Here is a 25,941-nt window from a genome sequence, read left to right as displayed (position 1 = left end):
TAAACATTGGTGGAAATAACTTGGGAAGCACAACTTCCTTTTGTTATGTCATTACTTAGCAAAGATGCTTTTGTAGAATTTGCTTGACACACTGATAACTTTGCAAACCCACCTCTTGGCTGTGTGAACAGTGCTGCAAGGAACATGAGAGGGCAGATATCTCTTCAAGATCCTGGTTTCAATTCTTTCAGATAAATACCCAGAAATGGAATTACTTGACTATATGGTAGTTTTATTTTCAATTTTTTTTAAAGAAAACTTTGTACCGTTTCCAACAGCAGCTGCACCATTTTACATTCCCACCACCAGTGCACCTGCTCCCATTTCTCCACAGCCTCACCCATACCTGTTAGATCTGTTTTTCAGATTTTGCTTGTTCGGTTTTTCTGTGTTTGTTTCTTTTTGTCACGGCCATTCTAACAAGCACGAAGTGATATTTCATTGTACTTTTAAGTTACACTTTTTGATGATTAATGTTGTTGAGCATATTTCATATGCCTTTTGGCCATTTTTATGACTTCTTTGGAGAAATGTCTACCCAAATCCTCTGCCCATTTAAAAAAATGAGATTATTAGAGTTTTTTATTTGTGTTTTGTTTTTACTGTTGAGTTGCAGAAGTTCCTTACATACTTTGGGGATTAACATCTTATCGGATTTATTGTTTGGAAATATGTTTTCTACTTTGTAGGTTTCCTTTGCTGTGCAGAAGTTGCTCTTGTTGTTGTCAGCTTGATATAGACCCACGGGTCTATTTTGCTTTTGATGCCTGAGCTTTTGGTGTCATATTCATGAAGTCATTGTCAAGGCCATGAAACTTCCCCTCTGTTTTCCTCTAGAAGTTGCATGGTTTCAGGTTTTATGATTGAGCCTTGAATTAATTTTGAGTTGATTTTTGTGTATAGTGTAAGATGAGGGTCCCCGTCATTGTCTTGCACACGAACATCAGTTTTCACAGCACCACGTGCTGAAGAGACCATCCTGTACCCAGCAAGCACTCTTGTCAGAGGTGAATTGACCGTATACGCATGGGTTTATTTCAGGACTCCATCCTGTTCCTTTTGCAGAATTATGCACAGTAGCTGTGATGTGGAAACAACCTAAATGTCCATCAGAAGATGAGTGGATAAAGAAAATGTGATATATACATCCCATAGAATATCACTGAGTCATAAAAAAGAAGGAAATCTTACCATACACAACATCCTGAAAGAAACTCGAGGACAATATGTTAAGTGAAATAAGCCCATTACAGAAGGACAAATACTGCATGATTCCATTTATATGAGGCATACGTTTAAAATAGTCAAACCTGTAGAAGCAGAAAGTGGAATGATGGCTGCCAGGGGCTGGGGAGAGGGTGAAGTGGGCAGGTGCTTTCCAATGGGCATAAACTTTCAATTACATCAGATACATATAAGCTTTAGAGATCCGGTGAGCAATACTGTGATATTGTCAGCAATACTGTTTTATGTACTTGTTAAGATGGTAGATTTCATGTTATTTATTCTTACCTCAATCAGGAAAAGAAAAAGAAATTGCAAAATACACACATTAATATTTGAATTTAGAACTTACTCAGATTAGTTTCCAATCATTGTGTTTTACTTCCAGAGAGCCAGTTACCTACAGATAGCAGGACTCTCTGAAATTACAATCTGAGAACAGAAAACATCAAACAAGAAAGATATTAGAGCAACCATAAAAGAATATTTCTAAAGCTAATAAAAATTAGTCAAAACAAAATATACGATTACATGAAATCTTAGGTACAATTTTTGATCATGAAATTAAGACTGCTTGCTAAGAGATACATAAAAAAAAATGACATTGTAAAGGAGTTTTTAATCTAAAATTTTAGTTGTCTGAAACCTGAATCTAAGTTTCTATTCCTATAGTTTTCCTTGTGGTTCAGGTTTTAAGACCCCTTATACCTAAAGAAAGTTAGCTTAAGTTACAGTGTTTTGAGCTGAGTGCTGAACTGTGTTTTCAGTGGAATTCAAATGCTAATGTGAACTGAAAATGTTGAAGTATAATGTCTGGCAAGTAACACAATTAGTGCAACTCCCAGAGGAAAGTCGTCAAACCAACATGACATCATGCATTTCAAGGTGTCATTAGAAAAAGATTTCATATGCTTGTTGTCTCAAGAGTTTTGCCCTCATCACACAAAACGGCCCTGAGATATCAAAAGGGCACTGAAATCTCAAGAGTACATAGTCACAAGCAGTAACATTTTAACTGCAAATCACATCTAGTAGCAATAAGTTACATGTCTAATAATAAAAGAAAGCGATAGAATAAAAAATACGATTTGAATGATTGCCTAAAAAATATTCTCTTCAAATAGAACCAGAGCAAAAAATAGTCATGCCCTGCTCAAAGTCTATAACACAGATGAGAAATTTGGGCCAAGAACGGCTTTCACCTTCCAGGACCTAGACAAAAGCGGCATGATGGTTAATTTTATGTGCCAACTCCACTGGCTGAGAGATGCCCCAGAAGCTGGTGCAACATTGTTTCCGGGTGTGAAGGTGAGGGTGCTCCCAGAGGAGGTGAGCCTTTCAACAGAGGACTGAGAAAAGCTCGCTGTCACCAATGCGAGGGGATGTCATCCAACCCACTGAGGGCTTGAGGAGAAGGAGGTGGACGAAGGGCAAATTGTCTCTCTGCCTGAGCTGAAGCGTCTGTCTTCTCCTGCCCTGGGACTCAGGCCCCCTGGGTCTCTGGCTTTTGGACTGGACTGAATTGCACCAAAGGCCCTCCTGCTTCTCCAGCTCGCAGACAGCAGATCTCGCAGCATTTGGCCTCCATAATCATGCACACAAATTTCTATAATAGATCTCCTGTTGCACGTAGCTCTGTATCGCCCATCGGCTCTGTTTCTCTGCAGAGGCCTGAATAATACCCTTAATAAACCAGATTTACTATTTGTTGTTGTCTTCATGTTAACTACAACTACATACAAAGCAATAGTTTAGCGTACTTGTTACCAAGTCCAAACTCATTCCATTCGCCACACAGCGGGCCAATAAATCAGGAGACAAGGTGTTGGGGCAAGAAACACTGACTTTATTTGGAAAGCTGGCAGACCGAGAGGATGGCAGACTAATGTCCTGGAGAACCATCCTGCTGCAGTCAGAATACAGGCTCCTTTATGCAAACAAACAAAGAACACGCACAAAAACAGGGGAGGGGGTGTAGTTGGTTGTTGCAAACTTCTTGCTGCAGGCATTCTGGGTCCTTGCAGCCGTCCATGTGGGCCAGGCCATGGTGTCCCTGTAAGCCTCCAACAAAACAAAGGTTATTCTCTATTCTGCAACTTTGTTATCTTTACATCAGTGCAGCGCTGGCAAGACCAAGCCTAGGAAACAGGGCCCAGGGTTAGAGCCAGAGGAGCAGGTCTCACAGTCAGATTGGTTCTCCTCTATTACATACTCATCGTTTGTGCCATTTTAATGCTTACAAATGAACTTACTTATATATTTATGAAGTCCACAACAGCTATGAACCAAGGCATCCTCCTTTTTTAAGCGTTAGCAGGGTGTGGGGAGCAGCTCGGATGGGCACACATGCTTCCTGCGGATACAAGGCAACTCAAGGCCTCCACGTTCCTTCTCCCATTCTCATATTTACAAAAGAACACTTAGGACAACTAAAAGAAAATAAACGTCATTTTAAAATGAATGTAGGTGTGCTTAATGGAAGCTGAGCTCTGTGTGTTTGTGTGTGTGCTGTGTATTTACCACTTCTACCTAATGAGAGCTGAGTGATAAATCGAGCTATCCTGAAGCATTTACTTCTGCAGATGGAAGAAAAAACCCTCAAGCTAATTTAAGAGGAGTTAGCCTTATTGTTTACAATGAGACAGAACTCTCAAAGTTCTTAACAGCATTGGTTTCTCCATGACTCCTTGTATGAGGCAATCAAATCATCATCAACGGAATGTCTCCAATGAGGAAACCAGATCAAAGAGGTCAAATAGCTCCTCTCGAACCACATGGCTCCGAAGCAGAGCATCGGCTCCAAGGCCAGAGAGCCTGGCCCCGAGTCATTCCAGACTTTCCACCCAGAGTTCTGTGTTTTGGAAGAAACGACGTTTGACCTCATATGAATCACCAGCAAAGTGCTTAAAACCTGGAAGAAGGTAAGGGCCAACAAAATTTAAATAAATCATAGCCCAGAAATATAGCAACAACTTTGTCAAAGCATCAAATACTTGGTGGCTCTTTCTTTCCTCTAGGGCTTCTCCTGGAGGAGTTCGTGTTCAGGTGACGAGGAAGGCTTCGAAATAGCTTAAACTTGTCCAGCTTTGCTCCCACCCAGAACAACTGTCAACAGAATCATTCCTACCATGCCAGTTGGTACAGTTCTGCTCGGGGAGAGAGGACACACAAATGTGTGAAGTGTGACAATTGGTTTCAGTAAATGAGGACGTCGGGCCTGAAGTGGACTGGAGCCCCAGTCCCACCAGCAGATAACCCAGAACTAGCCATGCTCCCCATGGCGCCCTCACAGTCCAGGGTGAGTCCCACATAGCAGTCTGTGTGGCTGCTCTGCTGGAGCGCTCCACGCCTGCAGCTGCTTCTCAGGAGAATATTCCCAGCTTTCCGTCTTACATGATTGTAACATCAAGACTTCTGGGGAAATGAGTCCGTTTTAAGATCCTCTTTGTGTGTTTAGATCCATATCCAGCTAGCCTGTGTGTACGCGCTGCCAAATTCTGTCATAATGTGACCAGTAAGCCCCAGGGGCACACGCCACAGTAAACCCTCATTTGGGGTCGTGTATCCACAAGTTGTCTGGCTGGTTCTAGGGGTCTAGTAGATCCAGCAATGCTCAGTCACTTGGCCATAGTCAGCGGTAGTTAGCCGGGGAGCTTTCCAGATCTCAGATAGACGTTCTTTCATACTGAGGGTCTGAGATGTCTGACCAGGTCTCATCCTCCAGCCAGCTGGTCGGAGGATATTTTCTCGGCAAGGATGGAAGAAAGAAAGAGAAAATGAGCATGGGAGATGGGGAGACCTCTTGAGGCTGAGTCTCAAAGCTGCCACGTTGTCACTTCTGCCACTTGTACTTGGCCAAAGCAAGTCATACACTCAGGTCAAATTCAAGGAACATAAAAACAGATTCCATTTCATGACGGGAAATCAGAAAAATCCCATTGCTGAGAACTGGGAGCTGGCCAGGAGTGGGATGGCATCGGAAATTGGGACCATTTTCACAATCTATCTAGCACACCTGGGGGCCTGAAGCCCAGCACTCAATGCGTGTTCCTTCTGAAGGTGTCACAGCTCCAACTCCCAGCTGGCCCAGAGTAGTGCCCTGCTCTCCATTCCTCTCCATCCCTCATGGTACCCACCACCACGCTCATCTTTGGCCTTTCTCCCTGACATCCTTCATCCAAAGATGTCTCCTGTGTCCAACATCAAAATTAACATATCTCAAAATAGAAGGGCACTGGCACTGTCAGAACGGATGCCTGGCAATCAAAACAGACACCGCTGGTGAGCAGCCCTCCCTGCTTTATGTCTGCACATCAGGCCACAGTTTCCCCCAGCAAAGCTCATCAGAGCTGCCTGTCCTGGACACAAGCCCACCACGTCTCTGAAATATTTGAGGCACCGTTTCTTTTGCCTCATGTGGACATGCTCCAGTTAGCCCACTGATGTTGTGAAATTCAGCACTATATTGTCTATGTGCACCAGTGCATTTTTCTAAAGAAAAGGTCTATAATTTCCCCTGTATCCTTGAAAAAGAGACTGTGACTCAGAAAAGCTAAGAGCCACCACTTATTTGGGTTAAGCTGATAAATAAGTCATCATACTAAAATGCTAGAGAGCAGAGTACACTTCACTTTTCAAAAGAGCACTCTCAGGTTCTGTGACAGGTTATATAATTGATGTCACTTAGGGGCATTTTAAGGACCAAAGGGTGGCAGCTGCTAGACAGGTAAATTTGCAGGACTGAATCTGACATTTCTGGAGCTCTGTTTTTCCAGAAATGTCACTGGTGAGAGGGAGAGCCAGTATTAGCCTTAAAAATATTTCCAACCTGGTAACTCACAAGGAGTTAAATTTCATAGGAATTTGATGATAGAAAAGTACAAACCTACTCCATGCCTCAGAGATTTATTGGTCACTGAAAATGAATTTACTAAGTTGTTCCTGAGAGGTTTGCATCGGGACAGGGTGACCTGAACAGGAGGCTCACTGAGGACCAGCAGAGAAGAGAAAGGACCTCACGGGACTTGAATCCACCAGCCAGACATCATCACTTCCCTTCCATACAGAGAACGTGCGCAATGATTAAGCTCAAACCCACCGTGATCATGCCAACCACAGTCCTTGCGTGCCTTTTACTAATCACATCATGACAAAGGCAAAACTTGGATTCCATGAAGAACTTCATTTACTTCTTAGTCAAGGACAGACACTTTCCAGGAACCTGGAGGGGGCAAGTCTGAACAGACTGAGATCAGAACAGACACATTGCTGCCTGGTCTTGCTTTTGGACAGAAAAATAGAGTGAGGGAAGAAGCATTTTTGGTGATGAAAAACATCAGAAGAATAGAGGTGCCTTGGAAATTAGTCTTAGAACTTATACCATTATAATTAAGTAGCTTTCACAAAATGTCACTTGTCACCAATCAGTGTCTAATTTTATCTTTATATCATAAGACTCAGAAGTAACTTTTAGCTTAGTTTTATACTTTTTTGTAGCTACCTCATGGTGAAGTCGATATCTGGGTCTGCCATTTCTGGACTTCAACCCAACAATATTACCAGCCTGGTGAGCAGCTGTTCTCTCTTCTTTCTCCCACGAAACGGTGTCAGAAGGTCATGATCATTTCTCTTTCCCAAGAAGCCATATCAATGATTGGCCCACATCCTCCCCATCAACAAACAGCCATTGCCTTTGTTATTAATCCCTTTGGTTAACCCTGTTGTTTCCCTCCTTCCAAGGAGAAGATACAGGCTTGTAGACATCCTAACCCACTATCTACATCACTTCAGTATAAGTAGATCTCTAGTCAAACAAAACGGTCTTTTAGCTCAGAGTGAAAAAGAAAATGTGACAATGAATATACGTATGTTCATATATAACTGAAAAATTGTGCGCTACACTGGAATTGGACACAACATTTTAAAATGACTATTACTCAATTGAAAATGTTAAAAAAAACTTTTAAAGGGGGCAGCTTAATTTTCTTCCTACTATGGAGAAACAAAATCATGCAAAAACATCGCAGTAATAACAAACAAAGAAAAATATCTAACAAATATGGACCAGAATGCAGTCGCTACTTTAAACTGAGTCTTCCCTGATATTATAGAAAGGCTGCTAACATTTTTCAACCACCTCTTTTAAATAAATCTCTTGTATTCATCTGTGTGTGGGGGGGGGTGTGTTAAACAACAGAAGAGAGTATTGTGAAATTGCTTGAAACTAGAAAAGAAGGACAAAAAGTACACAAATACTTGCAATGAACAAGACATCAGGTGCGTCATATATATTATTTTATTTTCTACGCAGAAAAACTGATTTTACATAGGACTACATTTCCAAGACTAAATTTAACAACCCGCTCAAAGTCTCCATTGCTGGATTTTAAAGAAAGGATTTAAACACAGAGATGCTTGACTATAAAAACAGCATGCCAAACCTCTGCTCTCACATGGTAGCTTTTGAATTCTCAGACAAAAGCAGAGGAAAGGAAATCAAAACTATAGGCAAGATGCTTTAATGAACATGACTAAAATCAGGACCATAAAATATTTTTAAAATGCTGAAAGTGAGGTTTAAAAAAAAAAAAACAAACTATAGCTTTCCCCAGGGTCTGTTTGAATCCCAGAGGATTTTTTCCTGTCCTTTTTCCCTGCGAAGGAAAAACAGTCTGTGAGCCAGTATTTACCTCTCATTTTGAATCTATCAGCAACAGCTTGTCTTTTTACACTTGTGTCCTTGAAAATGTTCTTCAAGCCTTACCATCTTTTTCAAAGTCTGTCTCTTAATTTGTGGCTCAAATGCAGAAGCAGAACTTACCCTTGAGAAAACATTCAGAGCCATCTCTTAATTTAGGGCATAAATCAGAACCCAGCAGAGCTACCCATGACTGTCCAGCGTACAACTCAGCTTTGCGTATTGGGCCAGCAAGCTGAATTCATAATAATAATGAGAAATAATAATTCTCCTAAAATCTCATAAAAGTGAAAGAGAAGACTTGAAAAGTCAAAAATTCTTCTTATGTTTAGAGGCATCAATGGATTCAATTTACAACACTGCAAGAAATTTTTAGTATGTATCCAAACATTTTAAATAATTAAATCATGGTTTTTCATGTTGCCTAACACTTGGCTGGTGCCCACAGTGCACTAATCTCCTTAGAGGGCCAAGGAAACCAAGGGCAATGGTCTCCTACCGCTAATCCACAGGGAAGGTTTCCATTTTTACCGTAATACACTGTGAGGAGTAAATTGCAGATTCGCCATCACTGAGCAAACAACGTGAAATGATGTGTTCAAACAAAGAAGATGAAATTAGGGAGAAACGCATGAGTGATTATATAGCCCTAAATTTAGGTCACAGAACCTCCTGGATAAATCTAGAGTGAGGAACAGTAGTCTAAGAGTAGGGCTTGTGACAAAGAATTAGAGAGGTTTTATTTTAGGTTTACAGTAAGTCCCTGTAGTGAATAAGCTCTCAGAAAAGGAAATGAAATTTCAGGCTTTATTAATAAAGGTACAGGATGAGTGTAAGCCACACCCCGCCTGTGGCTGAGGACCCCGCCTGCTAGATGTGCTGTTCTCTGGAAGGACACAGTGACCACTCAGAAAATTCCCATACGGAGAATGAGCAAAGGACACGAGAATTAAGCTAATCTATACGAGTGTCCATAACATGAAAATAAGGACCACTGCCCTCAAACATTTGAAGGACCTCCACCTAGAAGAAGAAGTAAAATTACTTTCTATGGGCAAGAGAAACAAACCTCAGGGTGCAAATCGTAGCCAGGCTAATTCTGACTTAAAATATGCAAAAATCTCTTATGTTAGTCATACAAGAGACCCAATTGCCCACAGGTTATTGTCTTAGACTTCAGGGGCTGCAGGAAGAGAGACAGTGCTTACATCTGATGGGGGAGCGTGTCTCCCTGGCTCTGCTGTGGCTGCAGAAAGGGCTGAGCCAGGTGTCCTAGAAGAATAAAGCAAAGGGAGAAGAGGACGCCAACTTGCAAATGTGACTTAAAAACAAGAATGTGTATAGGAGTAAGTTCTTAATCATAATAACACAAATCCCCTAGGACACATGTTTTAAGGGCACAGTGAACATTCTCTTTGGTTCCGTGTTTGTGCCTGCACAGTCTTTGTGAACACAGAAATTCTGAAATCACAAAGTGAAGCTTCTGTTCATTGCCTTTTTGCTTCAAAAGTTTCTACAATACAGTGATTAGGGTTCGTTGAACAACCACGGTCTCCCTTTTGACACATATAATGACACCAAACCCTTTCTAAGCAAGAAGTCCCAAATCACCCTGGATTTTCATCTCTGATAAAAGACTGCATGACGCCCCCGAGCCAGCCTTCTCATTCCCCCCAGCCTAGGGCCCTGGGCTGACTTTATAGGAATAGAGCTAAGCGTGTCACTTTCTCACCTCTAAGAGGCTAACTGGTATCAACACAATACCATCAAAATGGCCTTTGGGGGAAAGCTAAATGTCCATCTAAATTAAATCGTGCAATTCTGCATTACCTAAAAGTTTGCTATGGGGGTCCACCTTGTGAACTTAATAACAAATCTTTATTTTGAGCAGTGTCAAAAGAGTTGGAGTTGTACGTGCACCCATGAAACAGCGTGATTATAAACATCACCAGCTGAAAATACATGTACAAACACTGTAAGACATTTACACATAAGGACATTTTCAGAAAGTAGTAGCTTCCTGCAGTTATTTCCCTAAGATTGAAGAAGATAAACATATGCCTACTCATTACTGAGACTCCCAGAAGGCGGTCATTCCCCCAGGCCTCTGTCTCCCTTGCATCCCTCTTACCATCCATCTGGACATATTTATAAATCCTTCCCTTCTTTCCTCACATCCTTGTCTCTCTTCTCCTCTTTTCCCGTCCTTCCTTCAGCCACCATTTCCCTCAGGGTCAATTAAGGACAATTTCTTGGGCTTCTCTGTAGGCAATCACTGTAGAAAAAATAAAAGAAAAAATAAAAAGATCTCTAGAAAATCAGTGACATTTTATGGGGTTCAGGGAAGACCACCCCTTTGGCATACTGATTATTTTTGAACTACTTAAGAAACAGCCAGTGAAAGAAGATCATTCTGACCTTCCTCTGTCCCCCTGAGAGAAGGAAATAAATCCAGGTGAAAGGTGCCCTCCCTGCCCCAGGAGGTGCACAGGCATCCTGACTGCCAGGGAGGGAATTCAAGGCCGGGAAGGCTGTGTAAACAAACTCAGCTTGGTGTCTTCACTCATAGTACCCAAGCCTCAGTCTCTTGTCTTGTCAGTTCTTTACACATGTGTTGTTTGTCTGAAAAGGTACAATTGTCCCTTGCCATTTACATAGGGATGGGCTCTAGGCATTGCTGTGTATGCCAACATCCATGGGTGCTTAGTCCCTTAGTGCTGTCAGCCCTCTGTACCTACAGGTTTCCCATCTCAGCCTGCAAACATGGAGGGCCAACGGTACATTTACTGAAACAACACCGCATATAAGTTGACCCATAGAGTTAAAACTTGTGATGTTAGGGGGTCAATGGTATAAAAACTGCCTGCTTCGATCTCTTCTTTGCATCTCATCTTTCCACAAACACCTGGAAGCACAAAATTAAAATTTGATTTTCCTCTGTTGATCTGTCTCATGTCAACCTAGTTATTAGAACAGCCAGAAGAACCTAGAAGAGTAGAGAAAAAAAATTTCCATCCCCAAGAGTTGGCATCGTCACCTTCACTGGCTGAACACTGTCACCCCTGAGGCTGACGCAGCTGAAGGATCGGGGCCTTGTGACAAGCACTGGCGGAAAGTAAGAATTCTCGCCAAATCCATCTCCTGAATCTGTGCCTGCGGGACCTGATGGAAATCAGAGTAGTGAGAACCTTTTTTTCCCCCCCTCTTTTTCTAAATTTAGATTAGCAGGAGAAAAATATTCGTGGAACAAGTTTCTTTGGCACAGCAACTCCAGTGAAAATTTGGTTTTGGTTTGAGGACTCTTATTTTCAATTGATCATTTTCTTCCCAGAGATAGTCACTGTTTTGCTTTGTTGTGTCATTTGTCATAAGGAGGGAAACCATAGGATGAGGTTTTCCTTTTGCCTTATTCTTTGTCTCGAGAGCCTGGCTCTGTGACCGGTGAGAAGACTCTCCGTTCCCAGCGAGCCCGGAGCCGCACACGTCGGTGTTAAGTAGGCTGGAGTTCAGGGACACAGGGTTATGCACAGCTCTCTCTTTGTCTGGGCATGCCAGCTCTCCCGGGAGTTTGTCACGTAGGGTCCCAGTCCATGGGGGACCTCTGTAGACTTCACTGCTTTGTTACTGCCAGAAAGGTCCCGTTCCAGTAACCGCTGCCCAGGGTCAGGGAGGAGCGGGTGTGCGCATTTCACGTTCCCATGGGAGATGGAGACCTTTCCACTACACTATTTTTACCACCTGTCTAACAAAGGCGTTTGATTTCTTCAGCTATTTTGGGAGTGAAATCTATGGGTCTTGCGTTGCGGTCTCTTGCGACCCCCTCTTGGGTCCGCGGTAAAGCCATAAAAAGGCTTATTAGTTTCAGCCGCTATTGAGACTAGCAGATCCTACTTGTCAGTGGCCAGATGACAGACCCTTTGAGCTGACTATATTTCAAAGAAGGAAAACAAAAATTTTAGAGAGTTTTCATCCTCAAAAATTATCTTATTGGAAGGAAAGACCAAATTAAAAAGAGGACAGAAAGAAATGTAACAGCTTAGCCTCAGGAAACCTCTTAACAAGATGAAACAACAGAAATAAAACTCAGAATAAAATTAAAGTCCGCATCCAACATAAATTCCTCTTCTTCAAATCTGAGCCCATCTTGTAAGCAAATTCCTTGAAGTCCTTCATGTTCCCTGAAAAATACAGCAAACTCCCAGCTGCTTATTTTAACTTGCCTTTCCCTACAAGATTTACAGAGAGCACTGCAGCCTAGCCTTCAGACCTAGGATATATGGGTCACTCATGTAAACACTAGAAGCCGGAAAATAAATTGAACAGAAGCACTCAGAACAGACGATCAGTCTCAAACATAAGGCTTGCTTTTCTGGCCTCTGTAATCAGGTGCTGCCAGCATCAGGCCTTCGTACGCACTGTCCTTCGTGGATGTGTCTTAGACCCCACCACGAAGGATCTGTGTCCCCTGGACAGCAACAGATCCTTTCAATTATAAAGCCCCTTTACTTCCACTTTCAGGAGAGTCTGCCAAATTTAGAGAGGTCAAGAAAAAATAACCCACAAAATTTCATCCTTTCTCTGTCCCTTGAAGTTGTGAGATTTACCATATTTTTGAAATATAATTATATATATAAACACTGTGGCTCACATTTGCCTGAGACTGATCCTGGCTAGCTCAATCAGTGAAGCTGGAGGCAAAAAAAAAAAAAAAAAAGGAAAAGTGGCTTTGTAAGAATACAAACTGCTGGAAAAGCTCTTTTCCCCAAAACCTAGTTAACAGCCTCCTTAAGGTTACATTTCAAAGACGAATGCAAATCTTGAAAGTATTCTCCACCAACAGTAAAACCCTTTAGCCATCTGAATGGGTAAACTTAACTTATTCCAACTGTTACTTATAAATGAGTGAGTTTTATATAGTTATACTTTGTGTCTGTCTGTCTGTATGTATGTATGTCTGTGTGTGGACATCATAGTTATGGTACTTTTCTACCTCTGGACTTTATTGCCAATATTAATTTATCAAAGAGCTCTATTTAATTCACTTAAAAATAAGCACTTAGGAATTAAGTATTTCTAACTTTCAGAAATATAATAGAAACAAACTCAAATGTTTTTGAAATTCACATTGTGTGATCATTTTCAGTAAATAAAAAGTAATTTAAGTTTGTTGGTTTAATTAATACAGGCATGCCTTTACAGTAACTGACACGAAGTATAATACTTTTTTCTACCTCGATTTACTAAAAGTCAAATAAAATTTGTTACTTCTGTTACAAAATTTGTCTGTAAGAAAATAATATGATGGGCTAACTGCTTTAGTACTTCATAAAATGCTCATGAGTATGAGTGTTAAAAATAAATGAATTACCTAGATGCAAGTAAGATATGAGTTTTAAGGTAAATTTTTTAGCAATGATTGTTTTATGATATATCTGCTTAGTTTCCCAAACCTCTTTGGTAACTTCCACTTTTAGAATTTTGCTGATTAAGTTAAATGATAGGAATGAACTGAAAGTCTAGATTATTTCCAAATAAGATAAGAGACTGAAATCTTAATTGTTAAAAAGTCTAAGTTTACCAACTTTTGACCTCTTGTTACAGAGACTACAATGGTTGGGTCTCTTAGTAAACACAGCTTATGCCACGTTGAAAAATTGCTCTATGAGGAAGTATATGTATCTAAAAGTTATAAAATATAACCATAAATTTGCTAATATAAAGAATGCTGGTATAGAAAGAATTGTGAGTTTAAACTGCTTACTTCTTAGATTTCACTAGAAATTAAACTTTTAAGGGTTAAAGAATTCTGATTAATATATGGAATTATAATTATTAGAACTAATCAGAGAAACTTAACTGTGTACACAAAAAGAAAAGTAGAATACATATTTTTGACAAGAAAAGGTAGAATGGAGATGCATGTTTGTTGAGGAAAGAGAAAGTAATTTTGTCCTAAAGTAGAGTTTACTATTTCTGAATAAGCAAAAAACAAGGGACACACCAAAATGGACAGAAACATGTATAGAAGGCTTGTGAAAAAGAAGTCTTGGGAAAATCATTTCACATGTGATCAAGCTGGGCAAGATTGAATAAATGTATTATAAAGGTTTTAAAAATAAGCTTTAATATTGATAGTGTACTTACATGAGTACTTAATTTTCTTTCATCTGCTAAAAGAACAAAATTTTCTTGGACTACTGGTCTGCTGCTGTCACTCATTTGCCTCAACTTGCCATCGAAGCTGTTGATAAAGTTATGCCCAAGCACAAACTGGAAGTTGAAGACATATTATCTGGTCCCTTCAGATGAGTTTTGCTGCAGTATTGGCTCTTGGGGCCTCAAACATAGCAATCAGATTGAGTTATTGGTATAATGATACCTTAAAATGTGCCATGTTATCAGGTAATTAATTAGGTTGGTTGGCTCAGGAGTTAACCTGCCATGAATAAATGTTATGAATCACAACCATTTAACTAAACTGACCTATTCTCAGGACCAAGAGCCTGGCTCAGTGAGATACAGGACAATCTATTAACCCATCTGCTAATCTAATTCTTGCTTCACAGCCACCAGTCCAACATGTAATCATGAAACTCAGGGAAGTTCCAAAAGAGGAAACTGATGAGGTTCAGCAAATGCCAACGCAAAGTACTCCACTTTGACAAATTGATTATTTTGGATTCAAGTTACTCAAGAATCACTCAGTGTAAGGAGAAGAATCTGCCCCTCACCTGTGCCCCCCTGAAAGCAGGAAATACATCTCCCATGTGAAAGACAGACTCCCTGCACCAGGAGGAGGCAGAGCAACATCCTTATTGCTGGAGGTGGGAAGTTCAGGGCCAGGAGGCTATGCAGACAAATTCTGTTTAGTTTCCTCACTCATTGGTGCCCAAGCCTGATTCTTTTTGTTTTGTCAGTTCTTCACAAATTTATTGTTTCTTTAACTAAAAGTTATAAAAAGCTGCCTGCTTTGGTCATTTCTTTGAGTCTCATATTTCTGTAAACTCCTTTAGTGAAGAAAATAAATTTGATTTTCTCCTCTTAACCTATGCCATGTCAATTTAATTATCAGCCAGAAAAATCTAGAAGAGTAGAGGAAAGTTTTTTTCTCCCCAAAGCATTTAAAGGTCCTGGAGAAGATGGTGAAATATACATACACATAGATACAGGTATCTTTAGTATAATTCAAATTGATTGTATTTTTTAATAGTAGGCTAATGGTTTCAATAATTTACATACATTTTATAGCAAAAGGTGAAATGAGTTAGGGAATACTGTTTGTGCAAAACAGGTTTTGCTTTCTCCAGGTTAGAAAGCACTGTTTATTTTTTCATCAGTGAGAAGAGAAGTCTGGTGGCAGTTTCCAGTCCTAGCGTCCTCTGGCTGTAGAGGTCCACTGCACGGCTGGTCACGGTACCAGCTGGAAATGTGAGGTTACCAGTTCAGGGAGCCTCCCATGGATCGCGTCCTTCTCACTGTCAATTTGAGCATTAAAATGTCTCTGAGGACAGCAACCTTCTAAAATGAAGTCTGTGATAAAGGAGAGGAACTGCTCTCAGAAACGCTGCCATCTGAAATACTAAATTCTCCTGGGGGCAAGCTAGAGAAACCTTCCCTTAGTTAAAAAAAATAAAATAAAAATAAAGATGTAGCTAACAAATTAGATGTTCAAGGCAACTAACACTCATACTTATAGGTGCATGAATGCTAGGCTGTGAATGAAAGCTTATAATTTTGGTACCAGCTCTCCAGAGGAGAGACTAAACACAGACAATTACAAATGAAAAAAATATATACAGAGAATCCATTTCTGGATTTAAAGATATGTGCGTTCAAAGCAGTGGGAAAGCTAGCAAGAGAAATAGTCTGTCCAGAAAGGCTCCTAGAAGAATGCAAACACTTGTTGAGAAAGGGCTTCAAATTTAGAACCTAAACGTATCTTAAAAATATTTAGTCCACACTTCCATGTTTTAGATATGGAACTAAAGAAGTGATGTGAATTTAACAAAGACACAAAATTCGAACAGGGGAGAACTGCACTGAAACTTGGATCTCCAAGGATGTATTCAGAGGTCTTTCCACACAACAAACATTCTTTTCTGCAGGCACTTAATGAGGGCGTAAAATATGGATGGCAATCGATGACTGGGGCATGTAAAGATGGATCTTCACCCAAACAGCTTCTGTTACAGGAAGAAGATGCCATCTGAAGAGATTTCCTAGCACAGTATCAATGGTGTGTGTCATAAAGGGAGAAAAATGGAAGTTCCAGTACATTAAACACAGCCTTCGAGAACTGGCAAGTGGTCAGCGAGTTTATGACCTGAGAGTTTTGTCGCTGATGATGAGGATGAAGTTTAAAAATATAAAAAGTCAACGTTCTTTGGTTCTGACCACGTCTGACTACAAATTATTCAGCCATATGTTTCCTTTATCTTGCGTGAATTATTTGTTTCTCCTTTACCTTATTAACTTATAATACGTTAATGTTCTAATTATGAATTTAATTTGTACAATGACTTTTGTATTTCTTGATATTGCCCTGATATATTCCCACTGAAAAGTGAATCTAGTAAAACAATTATGAGAGGTTTTTTACATGAAGTACTCTGATACTGGGATTTATAATGAGAAATGTATATTTGGTCTTCTTGATTCTGACACAGAGCTTCTAAAACCCTTGGAGCTTACTAAGTGATGAAATTGAAAAAGGTATCTTTTGTTATGTTAGTGGGGTGGTGACTTGAATCTCACCTAAACATGGGGTCTGGGGCCAGGAGACCCAACCAAGCGATTAGAGGATTGAAATTTTCAGTCCATCCCTCCAAGCTCCAGGGTGGAAGAGGGGCTGGAGGTTGAATTAATCACCAATGTCCAAAGATCAAATCATTTCCCCTATGTAACAGAGCCTCCATAAAACCCCAAAAGGACAGCACTTGGAGAGCTTTGGCTGGTGAACGGGTGTGGGATTGGGAAGGCTGGTGAGCTCAGAAACGGCATTAAAAACTCTATACCATTTCCAATGTTGTGTCACATTCCAGCGTAGAGCACAATTTTTCAGTTATACGTGAACATAAATATATTCATTGACACAACATTGTAAAATGATTATAAATCAATAAAAAATGTTAAAAAATTAAGTGATTAAACAGTGAAAAAACAAAAACAAACAAACAAACAAATTCTACACCATTTCCCCACACTTTGCTCTAGACATCTCTTCCATCTGGCTGTCCCTGAGGCATGTGTTTTTTTTTGTTTTGTTTGTTTGTTTGTTTTGTTTTTAATAACAAACCAGAAATCTTGGAAGTAAAACGTTTCTCTGAGTTCTGTGAGCTGCTCTGGCAAGCCAAACCAAAGGAGGGGATTGTTGGAACCTCCAATCTTTATAGCCAACTGGTTAGAAGCACAGGAGAAAACCTGGGCTTGTGATTGACATATGAAGTGGGGGAGGATAAGCAGTCATGGGGACTGGTGTCAGAGAATCGCTTGGTGGTGGCCTCCCCACTCAGTTTGGATTTGGGTGCAAAAGTTTAAATACTGTCACTGAAACCCAAGCACATGCAGTGTGTTGTTCCTAACTGAAAATTAGCTGTCAACAATATGATAAATTCTAAATTTGTTTAGTAGATTACAAAAATTAAGTGAGACTTGAAAGGAATCAGTGAAGGAAGTTAAATATGTACCAAGAAGTTTAGGGATTATTTGGAAATGTCATTTATGTTAAATGCTTTCCTTTGTTATCTTAAAGGAGTAATGGAGAGAGGAAAGCTGTATAGTTTTATTAAAATGTAAATTTCTATCACAATGAATCCCAGATGTAATTTTATTGGAAATTTCACAAAATATAAGGGAAAATCTTGTCTTCATTTCTTTCTCTTCTTGTAATCAACATGTCCCTTCCTTTTTAATTCCCAGTCATCACAAATTATCCCCATCAGTATTCATAAAAGCTCAGGCCCCTAGAAAATTCTGGGAGGTGTTCATTTTAAAGCATTTTCCTAAAGCATGTTCTTTTCACATGTCAGTATGATAGATAGAAATGGTTCTTTTTGATTGTTCAAAGTCATGGAAGACAATCTGTTATGTACTCTATTTTATATTAAAATCCAGCAGGCATTCTAGGACATTTATAGTGTCTATTAATCTAAAATCTAAAACAATGCAGTACTAACAACAACAAAACAGAAAATGAACAAAAATTCTAAAGAAAACAAAAAAAATGCTAAAACAACTTTAAAAATAGTATTTATGAAAAGCCTTTCTTGTAAGTTGAATTTCCTCATCTGTCTTCCACAATCCATAACTGAATTGGGGAAAAAAAAATAACCAATTTAATTTTCCAAAGTTGGGTGGAAAATCACAAGGAATATTCTGGTTGCCATCTGTAGTTTAATGGCCAAAAAGTCTATTTTAAAATGCTAAATTGCACAGTTTTTCTGTAGAGCTGTCTGGGGTTCTGCATTCCAAACTGATAAGACTAGATACCATACAAATATAAAACAGTTGCTTCTAAAATGTGTCTGAAAAATACGGTGTTTTTTAATGGTATTGGTGATAGTCCTTGATCTTTTTCAATTTAGTCTATTGAATGTTAACATACAGCAGGGATTGTAAACATGGAGAAGCGATTTGACCTCCCTTATTTCTGTAGCTGTATGCAGGGTGGCCATAACAAAGTGCCATAACCTGGGTGACTTAAGAGACAAATTTATTCTCAGAGTTCTGGAGGAGAGCACCCCAAGATTAAGGCGTCAAAGGCATCAGTTGGTTGTTTCCCTGTGAGGGAAAGTTTGTTCATGCCTCTCATGCAGCCTCTGAGGGTTTGCTGGCCATCTTTGGATTTCTCTGGCTCGTGGAAGCATCACTCCATCTCTGCCTTCATCTTCACAGGATGTCACTGTGTGTGTGCATGTCTGTGACCAAATTTCCCTTTTCTATAAAGACACCAGTCACATTGAAGTAAAGGTCGACCCTGCTCCAGTATGACCTCATTTTAACTTTACTAGTTACACCTGCAAAAATCCTACCAAAATTGGGTCATATTCTGAGGTACTGAAAGTCAGGACTGCAACATATGAATTTGGGGTTGGGGAGAGGGTTAGACACAATTCAACCCACAGCACTTCCCACGGAGAAGGAAGGAAGTGTGAAAATTCATATTGAAACATAAAAATAATAGGTTTTCAGTTTAAATCCCAGTCAGGTGATCATGTTTGCAATGTAGAAGCCAAAGTATGAGGTGTACTCATTTACCTAAAGAAACTTAGATTTCAGTATTTTCAATATTTTGGAAGGTTAAATGGTTAATAAAAAAAATATTTGTTGACACAACATTGTAAAATAACTACAACTCAATAAAAAAAAAGTTTAAAACAAAACAAAACAAAATTTGTTTATTTGTAGATAAAGAAATGTTGTTTTCCAAAACATTTTTTCTTAGTTCGACTTTATTGTTAACTCTTTAATTCTTTGAAAATTAGATATGATTTAGAGTTTTGATGCCAGGGATATTCAGGATGTGGTTCAGCGTACAAAATTAAGTCTTGATTTGTCATTATTTTATTAAAGTAATAAAAACAGAAAATTTATTCTTTGCAACATGTATTTTTTGCCAAAATTTACCTAAACTAAAAGGCAGTACATAGTAAAATTTTAAAATATGCATAACAACCAAATAGACTTTGGAAAAATCTCTCCTAAAGAATCAAAATTTCTTAAACATTAAGAAATTCATTGTAGTATTTTTCATAGCAAAAAATCTGGAAAAATCTAAATTATCATTAAGAAAGGGCTGTTTGAATAAATTAAGAAATACCCACCCTATATAATATTAAACAACTATTAAAATAAAGATTTATATTCACATTTGTTGATCTGGAGTGATGCCCAATATATATCTTAAAGTTAAAAGAAAAAAAGAAAGAAAATTTCCAAGAAATGTGTATTGCATGATGCAACATTTATTTAAAAATGTTTTTTCACATATGTGCCAATGTGTTTCTGCATTGGCACAAAGAAATATGTGGAATAATAAATACAAAGTGGTAAATATCAGTTATGTCAGGGGCCTGGGGTTCAAACAGTAAAGATAAAATCATTAATAGTGCTCCCTAAGAACATTCTCTCACATTACCAAAGAAAAAACCAAGTTGGAAAATACACAGATACACTACTATGAATCCATAGGCCTTATTTCAACTTTGTCAGTTGTCTAAAGATGGTCTATAGAGCTGTTTCCCAGTCAAGAATCCAATTCACAGTCACATGTTGCATTTTATTGTCATTATCTCTTTAGTCTGCTTTTAGGTATTTCAACAATTGTGTTTGCTTTCTTTCTCTTAACAGTTTTGAAAAGTGTAGATCAGTTATTTTAAAGATTATTTCTCAGTTTTTTCCCCTGATGATTCCTGATAACCAGATTCAGGAATTAATGCTGTGTTGCTTTCTGGGCATCATATCAGCAAGCACTTGGATCAGTTTGGTGTTATATTGCCATCCCAGTGTGGTGATGTTAACCTTGATCACCTTGCTAAGGTGGTCTCCTCCGCTAGGATTCTCAACCATAATTTAACTGTTTTCTCCTATGCAGTTAATAAGTCATTTCTAGGGAGATATTTTAAGACTATGTAAAAATCTTATCCTTTATTAATATTTTTGTTTATAGCAATTTACACTTAGACTCTTGTTTTATTCAGTAGGTTAAAATTTATTATCTTCAATTGATCAATATTGTTCAGCTCTGTTATACCCTTGCTGATTTCCTACTTTTTTTTGTACTATAATTTTCCATCACTTATGGAGGAAAGAGTGCAAAATATTCAAATGTGTTTGTTAAGTATCTCTATCTCTCCCTTTATCTGGTCCATTTGCCTTTGTATCTTGAAGCTCTGTTATTACGGGCAAATGTATCTATCATGGTTATGTCTTCCTGACAAATTACCCTCCTATGATTATAAAATTTCCTATTGACCTATTTTAATAGTCTGATTTTTATGACATTAATCAAAGCTACTCCTGCTTTCTTATGCTTACTGTTCCATGGCAGCTATTTTTCCATTCTTTTATTTTAAACTGTTTCCTTTTACACAAAATTCATCCTTTGTTTAACATAAAGGTGGGCATTGTTTTGCATCCAGTCTGAATACCGTGCCTTTTAATTGTAATGTTTATTCTATTTACAGTCAATGTAACTATTCATTGGTTGGATTCTGGTTTACTATCTTGCTATTTGTGTTCTATTTGTCCCTTTTGGCTTTTGTTCCTGTATTCTTCCTTTTCTGCTGTTTCTGAGTTAATCAAATTTTTTGCACTCTGTTTAATTTATTCTATTGGCTTTTTAGCAATAATTCATCATATTTTTATAGTTAACACTATACTAATTTACAAAAATTAAAAAATATTGAACCAGTGTAGCTGCACTTACATTTTTCCAATTTTGCATTGAATTACTGCCATGTATTATTCATCTGCATGTGTTATAAATCACATTATACAATATTATACATTTTTATGTTTATAGTATGTTGACTTTTTTAAAAAGTAAGAAAATATAAAAAAGATATATATATATTTATTTTTACCATTGGTAGTTCTTTTAATTTCTTCCTGTAGATTTCAGTGTTCTAGTAGTGTCATTTATTTATTTCTTTTTAGCCTGAAAACCTTCCTGTAGCATTTATTCCTTTTCTTTGAAAATGTCCACAGGTCACACTCTGGTCATATATAGTCTTTTTCCTTTCTTTTCTTCAGATTGGATAATTTCTACTGATCTATCATTAAGTTCACTGGCCTTTTCTTATGCCTTCTTCAATCTGCTGTTAATCTTATCAAATAAACGTTGCACTTGGATATTGCAATTTCAGTTCTAGAATTGCCATTAGGTCATTTTTTATAGTTTCAGTTTCACAGATGACATTTTGTATCTGTTTATTCATCACAATCCTATCTTTCTTTGTGTGCCTGATCATATTTACAGCAGCTATTTTAAAGGTCTTTTCTGCTAACTACAACGTCCGTGTTGTCTCAGTTTTGGATTCTATTCAGTGCTTCTCTTGATGTTGGTTCTCATTTTCCTGTTTGTTTTTATGTCTGGCATTATTTAATTTCATGCTGGATGTTTTGGATGGCATGCTATAGAGGATATAGGTTCTATTTTTCCTCTGATGAATACTGATTTTGTTACAGAAGGCAACTAAATTTGCTGGACTCGAGGAAGTTTTTAAATGTAGTTTATGCATGGCTTTCTTCCTTCTAAAATTTCCCCTCAATTTTTAGCTATTTTGCCATTTCTGAACTCAACTTTCTGAATCCTAAGACCAGTAAGACTGTGGCTTTCTAAATGAGATAGAGTCACCCAATGTATGAATTCAAGTATGATCAAATAAAAAGTCATATAAATAAAAAACACCTGCTTCTGTTCCTTTTATCAAGGCTCGAATCATCTGGTCCATTTTCCTCCTGGTTTTAGTCTCTCTCCAGTCTTACAGTTTATATCTATCTATCTATCTTTATTAAACCAATTTATTTATTCTCTATTGAATAAAGGCAAGTAATTATTATCTCTGTGTTTTTATCAATAATTTATAATTATTAACTTTGGGAGAGAAGTCTTATATAATCTGCTTTATCATTAAGAGAATTTGGCTTTCATGTATTAATTTTACATTAAAATATAACTATATAATTTCAAGAAAATTTAAAAATACGTATTTTTAGAATATATAAATAGATTTAGCTGATATGTTTTTAAAGTAGTTTCAGTTATATTTCCATTGGCCTCAGTGATGCAGAGGCTTAAATCAATCTAAGCATTCAGATTAACTTCACAAAGCTAGAATTCTTTGAGTAACAACAAATCTTCACCTTTATTTTGTATAGGGACCAAATTTACTATAAATACTATTTCCTACTTGTCAAAACAAAAATCACAAAACAACAGGCTATGCAGATAATCACCACTGGGAAACAGAAACTCTCAGGCATTACCTGTGGTCTGTAAACTGGTGAAGACCTTCTGAAAAGCAATCTGGAAGTATTTAGCCAAATTAAGAATGCAGTTCCCAATGACCTAGCCTACCACTTTACAGATGTGTGTATCCTATCAGAATTCTCAGAGAGATCCATGACTGCTGTGGTCTTTGATTATGGTAGCAAGAAAATGGATCATTGCTCAGAATATACAAGCACTGTTCATAGTAGTGGGGTTTTGGCGGTAAACAAAGTGCTCATTACTAAATGAATTAAGGTAAAATGTGATAGACACATACATGATTTATAGACAGAATTAGGACTACTAAATCTGATGCACATACATAAACATGCATAGATATTTTAAACATGGAGTTGAGTGAATGGGAAATAAACATGAAATTTTTCTTGGGCAACAGTGTTTACATAAATGAATACTATACTAGGCATACTAAATAAATACTAAATTCTAAATAAGCAAGTTTTAACTTATTAAGTAAATTACCAGACAGAAAACAAAGGCTATTTTTAAACCAAACATATGTATTCAAAGACTTATATATGAAACTAGAAAAGTAGGTATCTATGAAGAAAGGAAATGGGGTTGGAATCTTGGGACTAGAATGGGCTGAGAGCAATGAATTGGCCTCACATGGACCAGTGAGCTGAAGAGGAGGTTCAGGCAACAATTTGTCATTGGTGTCCTCAAAAAAAAAAGGGAGGAGAAGAAGAAGAAAGAAAAAAACTCCCCTTTGAGCAAAAAAGGCATAATTTCTTTCACATTTTAACATTCTTTTCAAATGTTTAGCTGTATAATTTGAAAATAGGCATCTAAAACCATATACTTCCAGGAAATTATTCTGAGAAAAAGACATAAGTATGTGCTACTGAAAACATATTAAATGCTCAATTATAGGAAATGGTTCAATAAATTATAATCTTATTCAGTTGTGGGGTTTTTTTTTTTTTTTGCTCTTTTATTTATTTTTATTTTTTTAACTTTTTTATTCAGTTATAGTCATTTTACAATGTGTCAAATTCCAGTGTAAAACACAATTTTTCAGTTATACATGAACATTCATATATTCATTGTCACATTTTTTTTCACTGTGAGCTACCACAAGATCTTGTATATATTTCCCTGTATAATCTTGTTTATCTATTCTGCATATGCCTGTCAGTATCTACAAATTTTGAAATCTCAGTCTGTCCCTTCCCACCCCCTGCCCCCTTGGCAACCACAAGTTTGTATTCTATGTCTATGAGTCTGTTTCTGTTTTGTATTTACGTTCTTTTTTTTTTTTTTTTTAAGATTCCACATATGAGCGATCTCATATGGTATTTTTCTTTCTCTTTCTGGCTTACTTCACTTAGAATGACATTCTGCAGGTCCATCCATGTTGCTGCAAATGGCATTATGTTGTCGTTTTTATGGCTGAATAGTATTCCACTGTATAAATACACCACATCTTTATCCAGTCATCTGTCGATGGACATTTAGGCTGTTTCTGTGTCTTGGCTATTGTAAATAGTGCTGCTATGAACATTGGGGTGCAGGTGTCTTTTTGAAGTAGGCTTCCTTCTGGATATATGCCCAGGAGCGGGATTCCTGGGTCATGTGCTAAGTCTATACCTAGTCTTTTGAGAAATCTCCATACTGCTCTATTCATTTGTTAAAATCAAGACATAAAAGGTTTAGTGAAACAGAAGAAAAGTAGTTATCCCATTAAATAAAGAAATACACACAAAAAAGTGTGAATAGTCCAATTTTGTTCGATATGTACATATAGATAAAAAAGAGGATGAAAAGATACCTCAAATATATTTACAACAGTGAGTTTTGCTTTCTTTTCTGTGACTTTCTATATATTTCTGAGCACAGTGAAATTTCTTTAAGCATTTTTTTAGGTTGTTTTTATTGGCCATTTTTATTATATCTTCTTTGAGATGTTCCATAAGTCTCTTCCAACTTTTCTATTGAGATTCTTGTCTTTTTCTTATAGCTTCATAGTTGTTCTCTATTAATGCTGTTCTGAGGGCTGCTACAGATGGAGTAAACACCAAATGTCAGACTTACACTTGGTTAATGATGTTTGCTTACTATGTTTTGCTTCTGGCTTTTTAAAATATAAGCCATTTTAAAAATATAATTAAGCAAAACTTATGGCAGAAAATTAAATCAAAATAAATCAAGGGTATATAAAATAAAAATATAGACTTCCCAACAGAAGTAAATAAGGTCCTCCCTTAACTCTTTTAAGCTTCCAGTATTACCTTATAATATCAGATTTTTCTAGGTGTACATATTCTGCTAACTCTACTTTAAAACATACACAAGTGGGGAAGGGGATAAAGAGGTACCAGCTACCATGTGTAAAATAAATAAACTACAGGATATGTTGTACAGCACAGGGGTTGTAGCCAATATTTTGTAACTATAAAAGGAGTATAATCTTTAACAATTGTGAACCACTATGCTGTACAGCTGAAATTATATAATATTGTAAATCAATTATACCTCATTGAAAGAAACTCAAGGAGATGCTGCCTCACATCCATTAGGATGGCTGTCATACAAAAGACAGTGTTGGTGAGGACGTAGAAAATTTGGAAGCATCTACGCATGACTGGTGAGGATGTAAAATGGTGCAACCACTTTGGAGGACAGTTGGCATTCCCTCAAAATAACAAGACATAGTTATATGACTCAGCAGTTCCACTCAGGTATACGATTAAGAGCAATGACAACGTAAGTCCAAACAAAAAATTGTACATGAAAACTTACAGCAGAATTGTCCACAATAATTCCAAAAACTTGGCACAAACTAAATGTCCATCAGCTAAACCAGTAAACAGAATACAGTATACCTGTATGATGAGTGTGATGTAACAAAAAGAATGAAGTTCTGATACAGGCTGTAACATGAATGAAGCTTGAAAACTTTGTGCTTTAAAGTAAAGCGTGCATCTTCTTTGGAAATTAAACTATTCAGAATGCGCCAAAGCACATTATCCTTATACATCAAATCTATATACTGGTTGGTATAAAA

This window comes from Camelus dromedarius, chromosome 1 (genome assembly GCF_036321535.1).
Source record: "Camelus dromedarius isolate mCamDro1 chromosome 1, mCamDro1.pat, whole genome shotgun sequence".
Lineage (NCBI taxonomy): Eukaryota > Metazoa > Chordata > Mammalia > Artiodactyla > Camelidae > Camelus > Camelus dromedarius.
The sequence above is the reverse complement of the archived record's forward strand: the minus strand, read 5'-3'. Positions refer to the sequence as shown.